Source organism: Nomascus leucogenys, chromosome 4 (assembly GCF_006542625.1).
Source record: "Nomascus leucogenys isolate Asia chromosome 4, Asia_NLE_v1, whole genome shotgun sequence".
NCBI classification, from domain to species: Eukaryota; Metazoa; Chordata; class Mammalia; order Primates; family Hylobatidae; genus Nomascus; species Nomascus leucogenys.
The window spans coordinates 104,374,200-104,390,540 of NC_044384.1; the positions used below are offsets into that span (position 1 = coordinate 104,374,200).

Sequence of the window (16,341 nt, forward strand, 5' to 3'; positions counted from 1 at the left end):
AACTTCCTCAACTTGACAAAGAACATCTACAAAAAACTTCTAGTATTCTAGTAAAACACTGAATGCTCACCACTGAGATGTTGAACAAGGCAAGAATGTTCACTCTTACCACTGCTATTTAACACACTCTTGGAAGTTCTAGCAAGCTCAGTAAGGCAACAAAATGAAATAAAAGGAATACAAATCAGAAAATAAGAAATAAAACTATCCCTATTTGCTGATGACATTATGGGTTTTTTTCTTTCTCTCTTTTTTTTTTTTGAAACAGGATCTCCCTCTGTCACCCAAGTTAAGAGTGCAGTGATCCAATCTTAGTTCACTACAACCTCCACCTCCTGTGCTCACGCCATCCTCCCACCTCAGCCTCCCAAGTAGTTGGGACTACAGGTGCGCACCACCACACCCAGCTAATTTTTGTATTATTTGTAGAGATGGGATTTCACCATGTTGCCCAGGCTGGTCTTGAACTTGTGAGCTCAAGCAATCCACCCGCCTCGGCCTCCCAAATTGTTGGGATTACAAGTGTGAGCCACGGCACCCGGCCTGACATTATTTATGGTTTACGTAGAAAATCCAAAGCAGTCTGCAAAAAACAAATAACCCTAGAACTAATAAGTGAGTTCAGCAAAGTTACAAGACACAAAATCAACATACAAAAATCAGTTGTGTTTTCCATATACCAGCAAGTAACACATGGAAACCAAAATTTAAAATAAAATTACATTTACAATCACTAAAAAAATTAAATACTTATGTGTAAATCTAACAAACCAATGTACAGGACTTGTGTGTCTTGCTCTGTTGCCCAGGCTAGAGTACAGTGGCATAATCACAGCTCACTATAGCCTCAAACTCCTGGGCTCATACAATCCTCCTACCTCAGCCTCCCGAGTAGCTAGGACTACAAGATGCACACCACCATACCCAGCTAATTTTTTATTTTGGAGACACAGAGTCTTGCTATGTTGCCCAGACTAATCTTGAATTCTTGGCCTCAACTGATCCTCCCACCTTGGCCTCCCAAAGTGCTGGGATTATAGGCAAGATTGTTTTTATAGCTATAAATGATATTATTCTAAAATTTATATGAAAGACAAAGGAACTTGAATAGCTAAAACAATTTTGAATGAGAAGAACAAAGTGCAAATGGCCAATAAGCACATGAAAAGATGTTCAACATTGTTAGCCATTGTATATGTGTATGTAGAGATAGTGGATATAAGGAAAATCTCTGTACCTTTCACTCAATTTTGCTGTGAAACTAAAACTGCTCTAAAAAAATAAAAGTTGAACTTTGGGATGCTGAGGTGGGAGAATCACTTCAGGCTAGCAGTTCGAGACCAGCCTGAGCAACATAGGATAGAGCTCATCTCTACAAAAAAAAAAATAAAAATTAGTTGGGCATAGTGGCATGTGCCTGTAGTCCCAGCTACTCGGGAGGCTGAGGCAGGAGGATCACTTGAGCCCAGGAGTTTGAGGTTGCAGTCAGCTATGATCGTGCTACTGCACTCCAGCCTAGGTGACAGAGAGAGGCCATGTCTCAAAAACTAATGATGATAATAAAATAAATAAAATCCACTTAAAAAGGGAATGAAATTCTGGTCAGGCACAGTGGCTAATGCCTATAATCCCAAGACAGGAGGCCAAGACAGGAGAATTGCTTGAGCCCTGCAGTTTGAAGCCAGCCTAGGTGACAGAACGAGAGCTTACCTATAAAGCTGCTAAACCCTGAGCCTTGAAGGGAAAGGATGACACCAGCTGCCAGTCTTTTGGTTGTACAAGAAGATAAGGACGATGAAAACTTCTTCTGGATTGGTTCCTTTGAAGTTTTGTTACTGAAGTCAGGAAGTACCTTGCCAGTAAGGGATGGTCTTTTAAAGTTCTTTGGTATTGGACAATGCCCCTGGCCATCTGGAACCCCAAGAATTCAACTATGAAGGCATGAAAGTGGTCTACCCGCCCCGAAACACAATGTCTCTAACTCAGCCTCTAAATCAGGGTGTCACAGGACCTTTAAAGCTCATTATACCCAGCACTCTATGGAAAGGACTGTCAAGGCTATGGACGAGAACCCTAGTAGAGAGAACATCATGAAAGCCTGGAAGGATTATACCATGGAAGATGCCATCATTGTTATAGAAAAAGCTGTGAAAGCCATCAAGACTGAAACAGTAAGTTCCTGCTGGAGAAAGCTGTTCAGCTGTTGTACATGACGTCACAGGATTTATGACATAGCCAGTCATGGAAGAGATCATGAATATGGCAAAAAGGTGAAGGGTGAAGAGTTTCAAGATATAGATCTTTGAGAAATTAAACAGCTAATTGATACTATACCTGAGGAATTAACAGAAGACAACTTGATAGAGATGAGAGCTCCCAAACCAGTGCTGGACAACAAGGAAGACATTCAAGAAGCAGTGCCAGAAAACAAATTGACATTAGACAACTTGGCAAAAGAGTTTCAATTATTCATGGCTTCTTTTATGACATGGACTCTTCTATGATATGGGCACTGGAACTAAAACAAATGGTGGAAAAAGAATTGGTACCATATAGAAAAATGTTTGGAGAAATGAAAAAGCAAAAAGTCAGACAGAAATGACAATGTACAGTTGATCCTTGAACAACACAGGCTTGAAGTGTGTAGGTCCACTTGTACACAGATTTTCTTCTACCTCTGCCACCAGGGACAGCAAGACTAACCCTTGTCCTTCCTCCTCCCAGACTACTCAATGTAAAGATGATGATGGTGATGAAGGCCTTTATGATGATCCACTTCCACTTAATGAATAGTAAATATATTTTCTCTTATGTTTTTTTTTGTTTGTTTGAGACAGAGTCTCGCTCTGTCACCAGGCTAGAGTGCAGTGGCGCAATCCTGGCTCACTGCAACCTCTGCCTGCTGGGTTCAAGCAATTCTCCTGCCTCAGGCTCCTGGGTAGCTGGGACTACAGGTGCGCGCCACCACACCCAGCTAATTTTTGTATTTTTAGTAGAGACGGGGTTTTACCATGTTGGCCAGAATGGTCTTGATCTCTTGGCCTAATGATCTGCCCACCTCGGCCTCCCAAAGTGCTGGGATTACAAGCGTGAGCTACCACGCCCGGCCAATGAGTTTTTAAATAACAGTTTCTTTTCTCTAATTTCCTTTATCATAAGAATACAGTATATAATACACATAACATACAAAATATGTGTTAATAAGCTGAGCATGAAGGTTCACGCCTGTAATCCCACTGCTTTAGGGGGCTAGGCAGAAGATTGCTTGAGGCCAGGAGTTCAAGACTAGCCTGGGGATCATGGCAAGATCCCGTCTCTACAAAAATTAAAAAAGTTAGCTGGGCATGGTAGTGGTAGTGTGCACCTGTGGTCCCAACTGCTTGGGAGGCTGAGGTGAGAGAATTGCTTGAGCCTGGGAGGTCAAAGCTGCAGTGAGCTATGATCATGCCACTGCACTCCAGCCCAGATGACAGAGCAACACCCTATCTCAAAAAGATGAAGAAGAAACAAAACAAAACAAAGTTAATTGACTGTTTATGTTATCTGTAAGGTTTCCTTCTAGTCAACAGTAGGCTATTAGTAATTATGTTTCTGGGAAGTCAAAAGTTGCACTTTGATTTCTGAATGGGGATGGGGGGGGTCAACATTCCAACCCCCACATTATTTAAGGGTCAACTATATAGCTACAATAAGACTGTGTCATATTGGTGAAGGGACAGGCACAAAGAACAACGGAACAGAATAGAGAACCCAGAGGTAACCTCACACAAGAATGGCTAGCTGCTTATTGACAAAGGTACAAAAGCATTTAGATGGAGAAAAGAGTTTCTTCAACTATCAGTGGGGCTGGAGCAACTGGATATCCATATGCAAAAAAAAAAAAAGAACTTCAACCTATACCTCACACCTGAGGCAAAACTTAACTCAGAATGGACCAAAGATTTAAACATAAAACTTAAAACTATAAAACTTTTAGAATAAAATATAGCAGAAAATATTCAGGACTTAGGGCTTGGTGAAAAGTTCTCAGACATGAGACCAAAAGCACAAACCATTAAAAAAAAAAAAAATTGGACTAAATCACAATGAAAAACACTTGCTCTGTGAAAGAGCCAGTTAGAATTAAAAGACAATCTACATACTAAAAAATATATCTGCAAACTACATACCTGACAAAGATCTATCTGTATCTATAATATGTAAAGAACTCTAAAAACTCAACAATAAAAAAACAAAAAGCAATCCAATGAGAAAATGGGCAAAAGACATGAAAAGATATTTCATTAAAAAGGATATACAGATGGCAAATAAACACATAAGAAGATGTCCAACATCATTACCCATTAGCAAAATGCAAATTAGAATCACAGTGAGGCCGGGTGTGGTGACTCAATGACTGTAATCCCAGCACTTTGGGGAGCCAAGGTGGGCGGATCATCTGAGGCCAGGAGTTTGAGACCAGCCTGGCCAACATGGCAAAACCCCATCTCTACTAAAAATCCAAAAATTAACCGGGCATGGTGGCGCATCCTGTAATCCTAGCTACCTGGGAGGCTGAGGCTGCAGAATCACTTGAACCTGGGAGGCGGAGGTTGCAGTGAGCTGAGATCGTACCATTGCACTCCAGTCTGGGCAACAAGAGTAAAACTCTGTCTCCAAAAAAAAAAAAAAAAAAAAAAAAAAAAGAATCACAATGAGATACCACTAACAGAATGGCTAAAATAAAAAACAGTGATCATATAAAATGCTAGGCTGGGTGTGGTGGTTCATGCCTGTAACATGGTGGTTCATGCTTATAATCCCAGCTGGTCTTGAGCCCAGGAGTTCAAGACCAGCTTGGGCAACATGGCAAAACCCATCTCTACTAAAAAATAAAAATAAAGAGAATTTAAATATATATCTATATATATACACACACACACACACATATATATACACATATACATATGTACACACATATACATATATACATACATACACACATATATACACATATATACATATATACACACACATATATATACATATACATATATAATGCTGGTGAGGATGCAAAAGAATTGGGTCACCCATATTAGTCAGGGTTTTCCAGAGAAATAGAACTAATGGGGAAGAAAGTAGGAAGGAGGAAAAGAGGGAGGTGGGGAGAGAGAGAAGGTGAGGGATAAGAGTGGAGAGGGGGAGAGAAGTGAAAAGGGGAAGACAGCGGGAGGGAAGAAGGGAATGGAGAAGGGAAAGAGGACAGGGAGTGAGAGAGAGAGAGGGAGGAGGTATGGGGGGGAAGAGAGAGAGAAACTTATTTTTATTTTAAGGAATTGGCTCATGCAACTGCAGGGGCTAGCAAATCCAAAATATACAGTGTGGCTAGCAGGCTGGAGATTCAGATAAGATTTGATGTTACAGTCTTGAGTCAGAAATCTGCAGGGCAGGTGAGCAGGCAGGAAACTTAGGTGGGGTTTTTATCTTGCAGTTTTTTGTTTGTTTTTTTTTTTTTGAGACACAGTATCACTCTGTCACGCAGGCTGGAGTTCAGTGGTGCAATCACAGCTCACTGCACCCTGGACCTCCCAGGCTCAATCAATCCTCCTGCCTCAGTCTTCTGAGTAGCTGCAACTACAGCCATGTGCCACAACATCTGGCTAATTTTTCTATTTTTTATGGAGACAGGGTCTCACTATGTTGCCTGTGCTGGTCTCAAACTCCTGGGCTCAAGCAATCCTCTTACCTCAGCCTCCCAAAGTGCTGGGATCATAGGAGTGAGCCACTGCGCCCAGCCTATTTCGCAATCTTGAGGCAGAACTGCTTCTTCAGGGGAAAGCTCAGTTTCTGCTCTTTAAGGCCTTACACTGACTGGATGAGGCCCACCTACATTATGGAAGGTAATCGACTTTATTGAAAGTCTACTAACTTGTTATTATTTTAAAATGAGATAGGGTCTCACTATGTTGCCCAAGTTGGTTTCAAACTCCTGGGCTCAAGCAATCCTCCCGCCTCAGCTTCCCAAGTAGCTGGGATTACAGGCACATACCACTGTACTCAACTAAAGTCCACTAATTTAAATGTTAATCACATCTAAAAAATATCTTCACAGCAACATCTAGACTGGTGTTTGACCAAACAACTGGGCCTAGCCAAGGTGACACATAAAATTAACCACCACACTTACATATGCCAGTAGGAATGCAAAATGGTATTGCTACTCTGGAAAGTAGTTTGACAATTTCTTCTAAAATTAAAATACACAAACTGTATGACATAAAATTCTACTCTTGGGCATTTACAATAGAGAAATGAAAATAAGTTCACTCAAAATCCTGTACATGAATATCCATAGCAGCTTTATTCATAATACCTAAAAACTGAAAAATGTCCTTTGATGGCTGGAAATGGTTAGACAAATTATGGTACAATCATATCATGGACTACTACTCAGAAATATAAAGGAAAAAATGATCAATACATGCAATAACTAGGATGAACCTCATGGGCATTAGGCTGGGTGAAAAAAGGTCACAAACTCTACGATTTCATTTATATAACAATTTCAAAATGAGAGACAACAAATTCATGGTTGCCAGAGATTAGAGATGGTGGGTGGGAGGGGGCTGGATGTGACTATAAAAGGTGGCACATGGAGATCTGCGTGATTATGAACTAGCTCTGTATTGTGGAGGTCATTAGTAACCTTGACAAGAGCAAATGGTGGTGGCCTGATATAACTAACTTATCTATCCTTACTAAAACACGGGCTCCACCAAGGGGGCAATCTTCATATGTTTCATGTTTCCTGGAATAGTCAGAAATTAATACTCAGTATTTGTTGAATAAATGATGTTTCGGAATGAGTCAACTCAACATATAATTGAGTCTGGTCATGTCAGTCCCCATTTTAGGGGGCTCCCTACTGCCTACAAGTCAGATCCAAACTCTAAACAGGTTTTTTTCTCTTTTTTAGAGACAGGGTCTCACTCTTGCCCAGGCTGGAGTGTAGTGACACAATCATAGCTCACTGCAGCCTCGAACTCCTGGGCTTAAGTGATCCTCTCAAGTAGCTAGGACTACAGGTACCTGGCCAATTTTTTAATTTTTGGTAGAGATGGGGTCTCACTTTGTTGCCCAGGCTGGTCTTGAACTCCTGGATTTAAGGCATCCTCTTGCATCAGCCTCCCAAAGTGCTGGGATTATAGGTGTGAGCCACTGCACCTGGCCCCCATCCAGTTTTATCCTCCACCATGACTCTCTTCTAAAAACTGTTGGCAATTCTCAGAAATTGTCTTGTTCCCTCAGGTTGGATTCTTATCCCCTCATTTTTATGCCCAGTGAATTATTCCTCATCCTTGAAGATTCAGCTCAAATGTTCCCTCCTCTGAGGGGCCTCTGACTTCCAGGCAGTCAGCTCTCTCCTTTCTGTGGCACTTGGTACAAGCCTCCACTATAGCACACATTATATTGTCCCTAATGAATGTCTCTCCATCCAGGCTGAATATTCTTCCCAAAGAAAGGAAGGTTATATCCTAGTACTTAACACAGTGCCTCATACTCAGTTGTACTTAATGAATTCTAAAGCCTATTTCATCTAAAAATAGGCTTCATCTGAGATACAAACAAGTAACAAAATTTCTGATGAATTTTACCTCCTCTTTTTAACTGTTGACCTTCTGGCTCAGGACTGGCAGAGCTGGTCAAAGTGGGAGCTCAGAGGTGGAAAAGCATGACCTTCTCATCTCATCTGAAAATTCAGTTGGCTGAAGTAAAAGGCTCAAGAAAAAGATGGTGAGGCTTAGGGTCAATTTGTGGAGGGCTTGACTCCCAGGTTAACAGTGCATTCCCAGTACTGAAGAAATAAACAGATCACACTAGCTACTTTGTGGGTTTCTAACAAGATGGCATATAAGGAAATGGAAGTCGGGGGGATTCTTTCACCTTGAATGCTGATGGCCTGACTGCCAGCCTAGAATATGGGCAGAGAGACACAGGTTCACATAATACTACCACAAGCAGCAACGATGAGTCCTCATAAACTCTTGGGGTTAAGAAACTGATGGCAAGTATAACAAAACATACTGGGCTCAGTCTGCAGTTTTCGATAGCATTTTAGGGCACACTCTTTGAACACTCTGTGATGGAGCTTTGGTCTCTCTGCTTTAGAGTGCCCCACTGGGTAGTGACACAGGAAGGGGGTGAGGAAGAAAGTAGCTGACCAGCTGACACTAAAACAGGACTTACGGCTCCAGTCCCATATAAACAGCTGGCTAAAACATTCAGGCTGCTTCCCACGTCTTCTAAACCCTCCCCCACTTCCTACCACTCATATCCAGCAGGGTAGAATGGGAGCAGAGGAAGGGAGACAAGCGGGCAGAGTCCTCAGGAACCACAGAACATGTAACTGTACCAACTTCAACTGATTTGCAGGTGTTTCTTAGCAGTCTAGACTCCTCACCATGAAAATTTAAGGAGGACACAGTCTGTACTCAACCTACCTCTCCAATCCCACCTTCCACCTTGCTCCTCTATGTCTTACTTATTCAAGAAACACTGTAGGTGTACTTTCATGCCTGGGCCTCTGAACACTCTCCCCCAGCCTGGAATGCCTCTTTCCACTGTGCCTGTCTGTCAAAGTCCTATTCATCTTGCAATGTACCAACTAAATACCATCCTTTCCATGAAACAGTCACAAACCCTCAGAACTGTAAATATCGGCTACTCCTTTGATGTTCCCTTAGGCCTCTGGTGATGCCTATGCAGTTACAGAATTTATCAGACTCTGCCTTTTCTCATAATTATTAATAATTGGTGCATATCTATCTTCCCCACTCATCTATAAATGCCAAAGACAGAGGCTGACTCCCATTCACAGCAGGGTGTCTCATGCACCTACAAAGCACCAAGCGCAAGTAAATGCACTTATATAGTATGTTGACTGAAGAAGCATCTCAAACATAATGTCAGGGGTTAGTTAGGGTAATTCAATAAATACTTTTAAGTGCTTGAAACATGCTAAGAACTATACTAGTTAAGAGATGGCTTACGATTCAGGAGTTCAACATCTAGAGGGGAACAAAAACACTCAAACCATCTACATCCTGCTCAGACCGGTAAGGGGAGTAGGACCAATGTGTGGCAGCAATGCTTCTCAAACTTTAATGTGCACAGAATGTAAGAAGCACCAGATTCTGGTTCAGTAAGTCTGGGGCGAGACCTGAAATTCTGCACTTCGAACAGGCCCCCACCCAGGTGATGCTGATGCTATTAGTCCAGTGACAACACTGAGTAATGAGGGGTTAAGATGCAGTGGAAGAGGGGGAGATGAACTACACCTGGAGGGATATGAGAAGATTGTCTTCAGAGAAATGGGACTTGACACAACCCCCCACTGTGATAGAACAGGGCACACAAGAAAGAGGGCATGGGTCCCTTTGAGAAAAGAAAACATAGAAGGGGCCGGGCACAGTGGCTACACAGCACTTTGTGAGGCCGAGGCAGGAGGATTGCTTGAGGCCAGGAGTTCGAGACCAGCCTGGGCAACAAAGCAATACCCTGTAACTACCAAAAAAAAATTTTTTTTTTTTTTAATTAACTGAGTGTGGTGGCAACACACCTGTAATTCCAGCTACTCAGAAAGCTGAGGTGGGAAGATCACTTAAGCCCAGGAATTCGAGGTTACAATGAACTATGATTGCACCACTGCACCAGCCTGGGCAAGAGCGAGACCCTGAAGAAAGAAAAAAGAAAAGAGGAGAAAGAGAAAGGGAAAGGGAAAGCAAGGGAAGAAAGAAAAAGGAAAGAAAGCAAAGGAAGAAAATATGGAAGAAAGCTTGAAGCATGAATAGGGCTCTGCTTGGCAGATGTGAGCAGATACGCCAAGCCAAAGGAACACTAGAGCAAAGGCCCAGAGGAGGGAGAACACAGTCATAGAGAGATGGCCAGCTGACGCAAGAGGACACCGTGGGAAAGCAGGAGAGAATAGCAGAGAGGGCCCACATCTGCAGGACTCTGAATATCAAGAATACAGCTGGCAGTCTTAGAGAAGTCAACCAGAATGGCTGTCAATAACAGAACATGCTTAAGCTTCTCCCTCTGACGTCTGAGACAGCAGTGACTGGCGGATTTCTATGAGCAGCTTAGAATAATCAGAGATTCAGTTAAATCAGCAGTCCTTTCCTAAATCCTACAGAAAGCTAGCCACCACCTGCTGCTCCTGCATTCCCACTATCCCTCAGACATCTTGATTACTTAAAATGCTAAGCCATATACATGGAAAACACAAGGTTTCCCCAACATGAGGTAGAGGCATGTTTTACAACCACCAAGAGCTGAGCAGCTCTGCTCGACTCCCGGCTCCGCTGACAAGTTTCTAACCTCTGATTGTCACTGTGTGCAGAATAGAATTTCCTTCAAGAACAAGTCAGAATTAGTCTTCTGGCTCCGGCCATTATCATCATCTCTCCTAAACCGCAGAAGGGGAAAGCGCAAGCAAAACGCAGTGCTGTCTTCATGAACCATGGAATATGCATCCTAACTTTCTATACCTTAGGTATACCTCTAACACCCTGCCCTGATTCTTCATTCATAAATACATAATTATTGATTGGTTTCATTCATTCATTCACAACGTATTTACTGAGCCATACCATACCATGCAAGGAATTGTGCTGGGCTGGGTGGCTACTTCTCTGACCTCGTGTTCTTCCACTTTTCTCCTTGGTCACTCTGCCCTTACCATTCTGGCTTCTTGCTGTTTCCCCAAAACACCAAGTGTGCTCCTGCCTCAGGGCTCCGTGCTTACTGTTCCCTCTGCCTTCAGATATCCTCATGGATTGCTCCCTCACTTCATTTAGATCTCTATTAAGAGAGGCTGGCTCCTGATTTACTTTTCTTCATGGCACTGATCACCACTGGACATCTTCCACCTGTTTATTGTCTGCCACTCCACTAGGATGTAAGCTCATACTCAAAAAGGCTTGGCCTACTCTGCTCACTGCTGCACCCTCAGCACCTACAACAGTACTTGGCACATGGAAGGTGCTGACATACCTGCTGAGCATCCTGTTGAATGAAAATGAAATGAGAAGCCATTCAGAGCAGAATAAGATCAGAATTAAGCCTGGGGAAAAACAATCTGTTAGTAGCCCAAGGCTCATTCCCTAGAGGGTCGGTAAGAATCCTCTCAACATGCTAGTAAAGTTATAGAAATCCTGGGTTAGGTAAAAGATGAAGATCTCAATTAGGACAGTGGTTTACTGAGCAGCTATTATGTAGATACCTCAGTAAATAATTCAGTCATAGCCCTGCTCTTGTGGAGTTACAACACTATAAATAATTATGTAATTACTATTGTAATAAGTGTCACAAAATACACATAAGAGAGGATGAGCCAAAGACAATCCCAGAGTTTCAACTGTGCATGACTAGATGGATTGTGTGCCCTCCTAACACAGAGGAAACAAAAGATGGGCAAGGGTGTTCACTTTAGACATAATGAGTATGAGGACCCACAGGACAAATGGGGTAGAAAATATAAGTTTGAAAGCTATTTGTAATTTGCAGATGATGCCAACACACCTTTACTTGGAAGACATGTTAGCACGGCTTGTTTTGCTGGTCCTCAGAATAGCTCTGTCAAGGTTACACAACATTTGGAGCTTACAAACCAACCCAAGAAAAATAAGCTTACAACACATCTGCATCTCCTAAATATGCACCTCTTAGAAGGCGATTCCTTTTAAGTGACCATTTGAAGTGCAGCTACAGGGCTGAGCTAATACAATTTGGCTCTTAACAGCTGAGGCACCATAGTACAAAAATAAAGAGCAGGAAAGATTACTCCTTAGCATCAGATGTTTCTAATCATTGGGTTTCAATAGAGAGACAAATTCTGTTTTTAGTGTCTACAGTCAGAAAGCAATCTCTCTTGCCCACCTGGTAACAAGTCTTCTTGAGCTAATTATCTATCTTTTGAAGACTGGATTAAATATAAATAACATACAGTTTACCATTTTAACCATGTTTAAGTGTACAGTTCTGTGGCATTAAGTACATTCTACAACCATCACCACTATCTGTCTCCAGAATTCTTCATCTTCCCAAACTGAAACTATACTCATTAAACAGTAACTCTCCATTCCCCCTCCTCCCGGCCCCTGGCAACCACGATTCCATTTTCTGTCTTCATGAATTTGACTATTCTAGGTAGTTCATATAAGTGGAATCACACAACATTTGTCCTTTTGTAACTGGCTTATTTCACTTAGTGTAATGTCTTCAAGGTTCACCCATGTTGCAGCAGAATTTTCTTCTTTTTAAAGGCGAAGTAATATTTCACTGTATGTGTGTATATATATATATATATTTTTTTTTTTTTTTTGAGACAGGGTCTTGCTGTTGCCCAGGTGGAAGTGCAGTGGTGTAATCATGGCTCACTGCAGCCTTGACCTCTCGGGGCTCAGGTGATTCTCACACCTCAGCCTCCCAAGTAGCTAGGACTACAGGTGTGTACCACCACACCTGGCTAATTTTTGTATTTTTTTGTAAAGACAAGGTTTTGCCATGTGGCCCAGGCTGGTCTCAAACTCCTGGGTTCATGCCATCTGCCTGCCTTGGCCTCCCAAAGTGCTGGGATTATAGGCATCAGCCACTGTGTCCAGCCATATACCATATTTTGTTTATCCATTCACCCAGTGGTAGACCCTTGGGTTGCTTCCACCTTTTGGCTATTGTGAATAATGCTGCTATGAACATTGGTGTACAAGTATCTATCTGTTCTTGAGCTTATTTTTTGAAAGGTTTTTTTTTGAGATGGAGTTTCACTTTTGTTGCCTAGGCTGGAGTGCAACGGCGTGATCTCGGCTCACTGCAACCTCCGCCTCATGGGTTCAAGTGATTCTTCCGCCTCAGCCTCCCGAGTAGCTGGGACTACAGGCATGCGCCACCACACCTGGCTAATTTTGTATTTTTAGTAGAGATGGGGTTTCACCATGTTGGTCAGGCTGGTCTCGAACTCCTGACCTCAGGTGATCCACCCACCCTGGCCTCCCAAAGTGCTGGGATTACAGGAGTGAAAAGTGTTTTTGTGTTCTGATCAGCTATTCAGAACACTCTGCCCACATATACCATTATATTGGGTCATATTTGAACTACAGATCCCCTATTTTGCCTGCCAAAAGCCCAAGCTCTGACCTTTACCTTCAAGGCCCTGAACACAGACTGTCTGTTCCACTGGAACATAAGAGCCATCAGGGTCTCCTCTGGCCTGCCATTCTGCCAGCAGCTAAGCATCCTCAGCTTCAACTGAGACAGAATGGGAGCATGGTGTCTTTAGTTAAGACTTTGGAAACATTCTGCTTCAAGTTCCAGCAGAGCGTGAAGGCTTTACAAATGAGATGCTAAATTTAACAGTAACTTCTATGTTACTTACTCACTCACTAATCAGTATAGTCCCATGATCACCTGTAGTAAGCTGGGAAAATTTTTTTCACTTCCGGTTCATTTGTATTCTTTAACAAGAAATGCTTCAATTCCTAAATACTGTGTTGAAACTACAGAAGTATATGCTAGAGCAATAAATAATGAAAATAAAACCTACTTCAAAAGCCTTAGAGGCCTTATCAGTATATAACAGAGGTCAGTAAACTATAGGCAACAGATTCAGCTCATGCTTCTTTTGTAAAGTTTCACTGGAACACAGCCACACCCATTCATTTATATATTGTGTATAGCTGCTTTTGCAGTATAGCATCAGAGTTAAGTAGCTGCAACTGAAACTATATTACCCACGAATCCTTAAATATTTACTATCTGTCCCTTTACAGAAACGCTTGTTAACTCTTAGTTCACGCACCTTGGTTCACCCACTTTTGCCCCCATTGGAAAAAGCAGTGATGTAATCAGCTGCTTGGATGTTCTTCCTAAGGTCTTCCTAAGCTAACCACAGGCCAGCTGGCTGGTTCCATGCCAAAGAGGCAATGACAGTGCCAATACTCAACAAGTTCGAAAGTAGAAAGGTAGCTGCCATGCTTGTAATTTAGGAAGGGCTAGGAACAGGAACACACCTTTAGAAAAACAATGTGGTCTCATCTTCCATCAACTAGCCTACAAGCTAAACCAAGTGGGGCTAAGGGGCAAACAATGGAGTCTCCTGTACAGAATAATAAAGGAACTGTCTGCAGTTAAGAAACATCCCCAAGCACAGGCTTCTTAAATGTACCTGGCGAGCCAGTCAGCCAAGCTCCAGAAGCCTTAGGGTAAACATGATGAATGTTGCTTGGCTGGTAACGGATAGTCCAGGCTGTACCTCCAACTCTCTTTCCCCACCCACATGTCAGGCAGCATCAAGCTCTCTAATTCACCTAATTGGTGTCCAAATTTAACAGCATTATCCACAAGATAACTTGAACAAGGAGACTAAAACCGAATTTTTGATAGGAAATTCATATAACAAGTGCTGTGCCCCTCAAGGAGCACGTTCTTCCTCTCAGTTCTTATTGCTCATTAGAAAGAAACAAGGCTGGGCCAGGTGTGGTGGTTCATGCCTGTAATCCCAGCACTTGGGGAGGTGGAAGCAGGAGGATTGCTTGAGCCCAGGAGTTTGAGACCAGCCTAGGCAACAAGTTGAGGCCCCATCTCCCAAAAAATAAACAAAATTAGCCAGGCGTGGTGGCATACACCTGTGGTCCCAGCTACTTGGGAGGCTGAGGTGGGAGGATGGCTTGAGCCAGGGATTTCGAGGCTGCAATGAGCTGTGATCCACCACTGTACTCCAGCCTGGGTGAGAGAAGAGACCCTGTCTCAAGAAAAAAAAAAAAAAAAAAGAGGGAGACAAAGCTAACTACATAGAGAGAGATAAACCTAACTACATGAAAAATGTCACTAGAAAACCCTGGGAATGAGCAATATTCAGAAGCACAAGTTTTCCAATACAATGTCATTTCAAAATCAGAGTCAAGAATTCATATGTCTAAAAGACGAGTAGAAAAAGCCTCCATCTTCTCTCCTGAAATAAAATGTTGGTGTGGCATCTGTACATTCACATCCCTGCCCTCTGTGCTCAAGAATGACACTAAGGACGCTTTGTTCCCTACTCTGCTTCATACCATCAGCAGGGCAGGTGAATAATCTGACAGGATGTAAAAGCATGGCTTCCACCAATAAACAGCTGTGTTAGATCTCAGCTGATATAGATTTGTGCCATGGGCAAATCTCTTAATAGCTCTAAGCCCCAGGGTTTTTTACATCTGTAAAATGACGGCTTAAAAATGTTTTTATTTGTATAAATTTAGGGGTACATGTGCAGTTTTGATACATGGATATATTGCATAGTGGTGAAGTCTGGGCTTTTAGCGTAACCATCATCCAAATAATGTACATTGTACCCAGTAATTTCTCATCCCTCACCCCACGCCAGTCTCCATTCATTCCACACTCTATGTCCATGCATACACATGTAAAATGATACCTTTGATAGGGAACCTCTACAATTCTCTTTTTTCTTTTTCTGAGACAGAGTCACGCTATTGCCAGGCTGCAGTGCAGTCATTCAACCATGGCTCACACTGCAGCCTTGACCTCCTGGGCTCAAGCAATCCTCCCACCTCGCCTCCCAAAGTGCTGAGATTACAGATGTGAGCCACCGTACCCAGCCTATAGCTCCTTTTAATATGATTATTCTAGCTCTATAATTAACCCTGTGTAACTCACTGTACTATACACAACATAAAAATGGCATGCATCAACAAGCCCTTACTTCATTTCCTCATATCCTTCTCCACCTACTCTTTCATCACAAAGCCAGTGGTGACAACAAATTAGGCAAGATTCCAGATTCAAATGTGTAGCTCTTGAAGCCAATTTCGTGAAAATTGTGTGCCTACATTTAGTGGGTAACACAAGGAAATATTCTAATACTGTACCTTTCACCCATGGAAAAAACATTTCCTTCTGAGGGCTAAATTATCAGAGCCAGGTTCGAAACCTCAGCAGGGGCTTTGGGAAAATGCTGAGAAGACTAATGCCAGCAGATCTTTCAGGAACCATTTATCAGCAGTTGCAAAACAAAGGGTGTGTGTCTATATAGGGAGCTCCTCTCTCCTTTAAGCTTATGGCCCTGTGAATAATACTCAGGTTTGGTGACCTCATTCTGCTGTCACTCAAAAAGAAAATAAATGTGTGAGATAAAGGGAGAGCAGAAATATATGAATTTCAATGCCTTACAGAAGCATAGGGGAAAAAAGTAAATACATAAATCTGGCTCCAAATCTCATGAAGAAGAAGAAAAACTCATTAAATCTAGCAAGTGTGCCCAACTGGCTAGACCAAGAGGAATCAGACAATGCTTCCTGAGCCTTG

The 16,341-nt window shown here is 42.4% G+C and overlaps 1 protein-coding gene across 4 annotated transcripts in view; it reads right to left on the bottom strand.

Annotated features, from left to right (window-relative positions):
* Window positions 1–16,341, bottom strand: part of KLHL18 (kelch like family member 18) — a 61,837-nt gene that overhangs the window by 39,364 nt on the left and 6,132 nt on the right. The window contains exon 1 of one of the 4 annotated variants that reach the window (XM_030811935.1): window positions 7,635–8,719. The exons of the other annotated variants lie outside the window; for them this stretch is intronic. The gene's annotated coding sequence lies outside the window, so the exon portion shown is untranslated. Of the gene's footprint in view, window positions 1–7,634; window positions 8,720–16,341 lie in introns of those variants that run through there. 4 annotated transcript variants of the gene reach the window in all.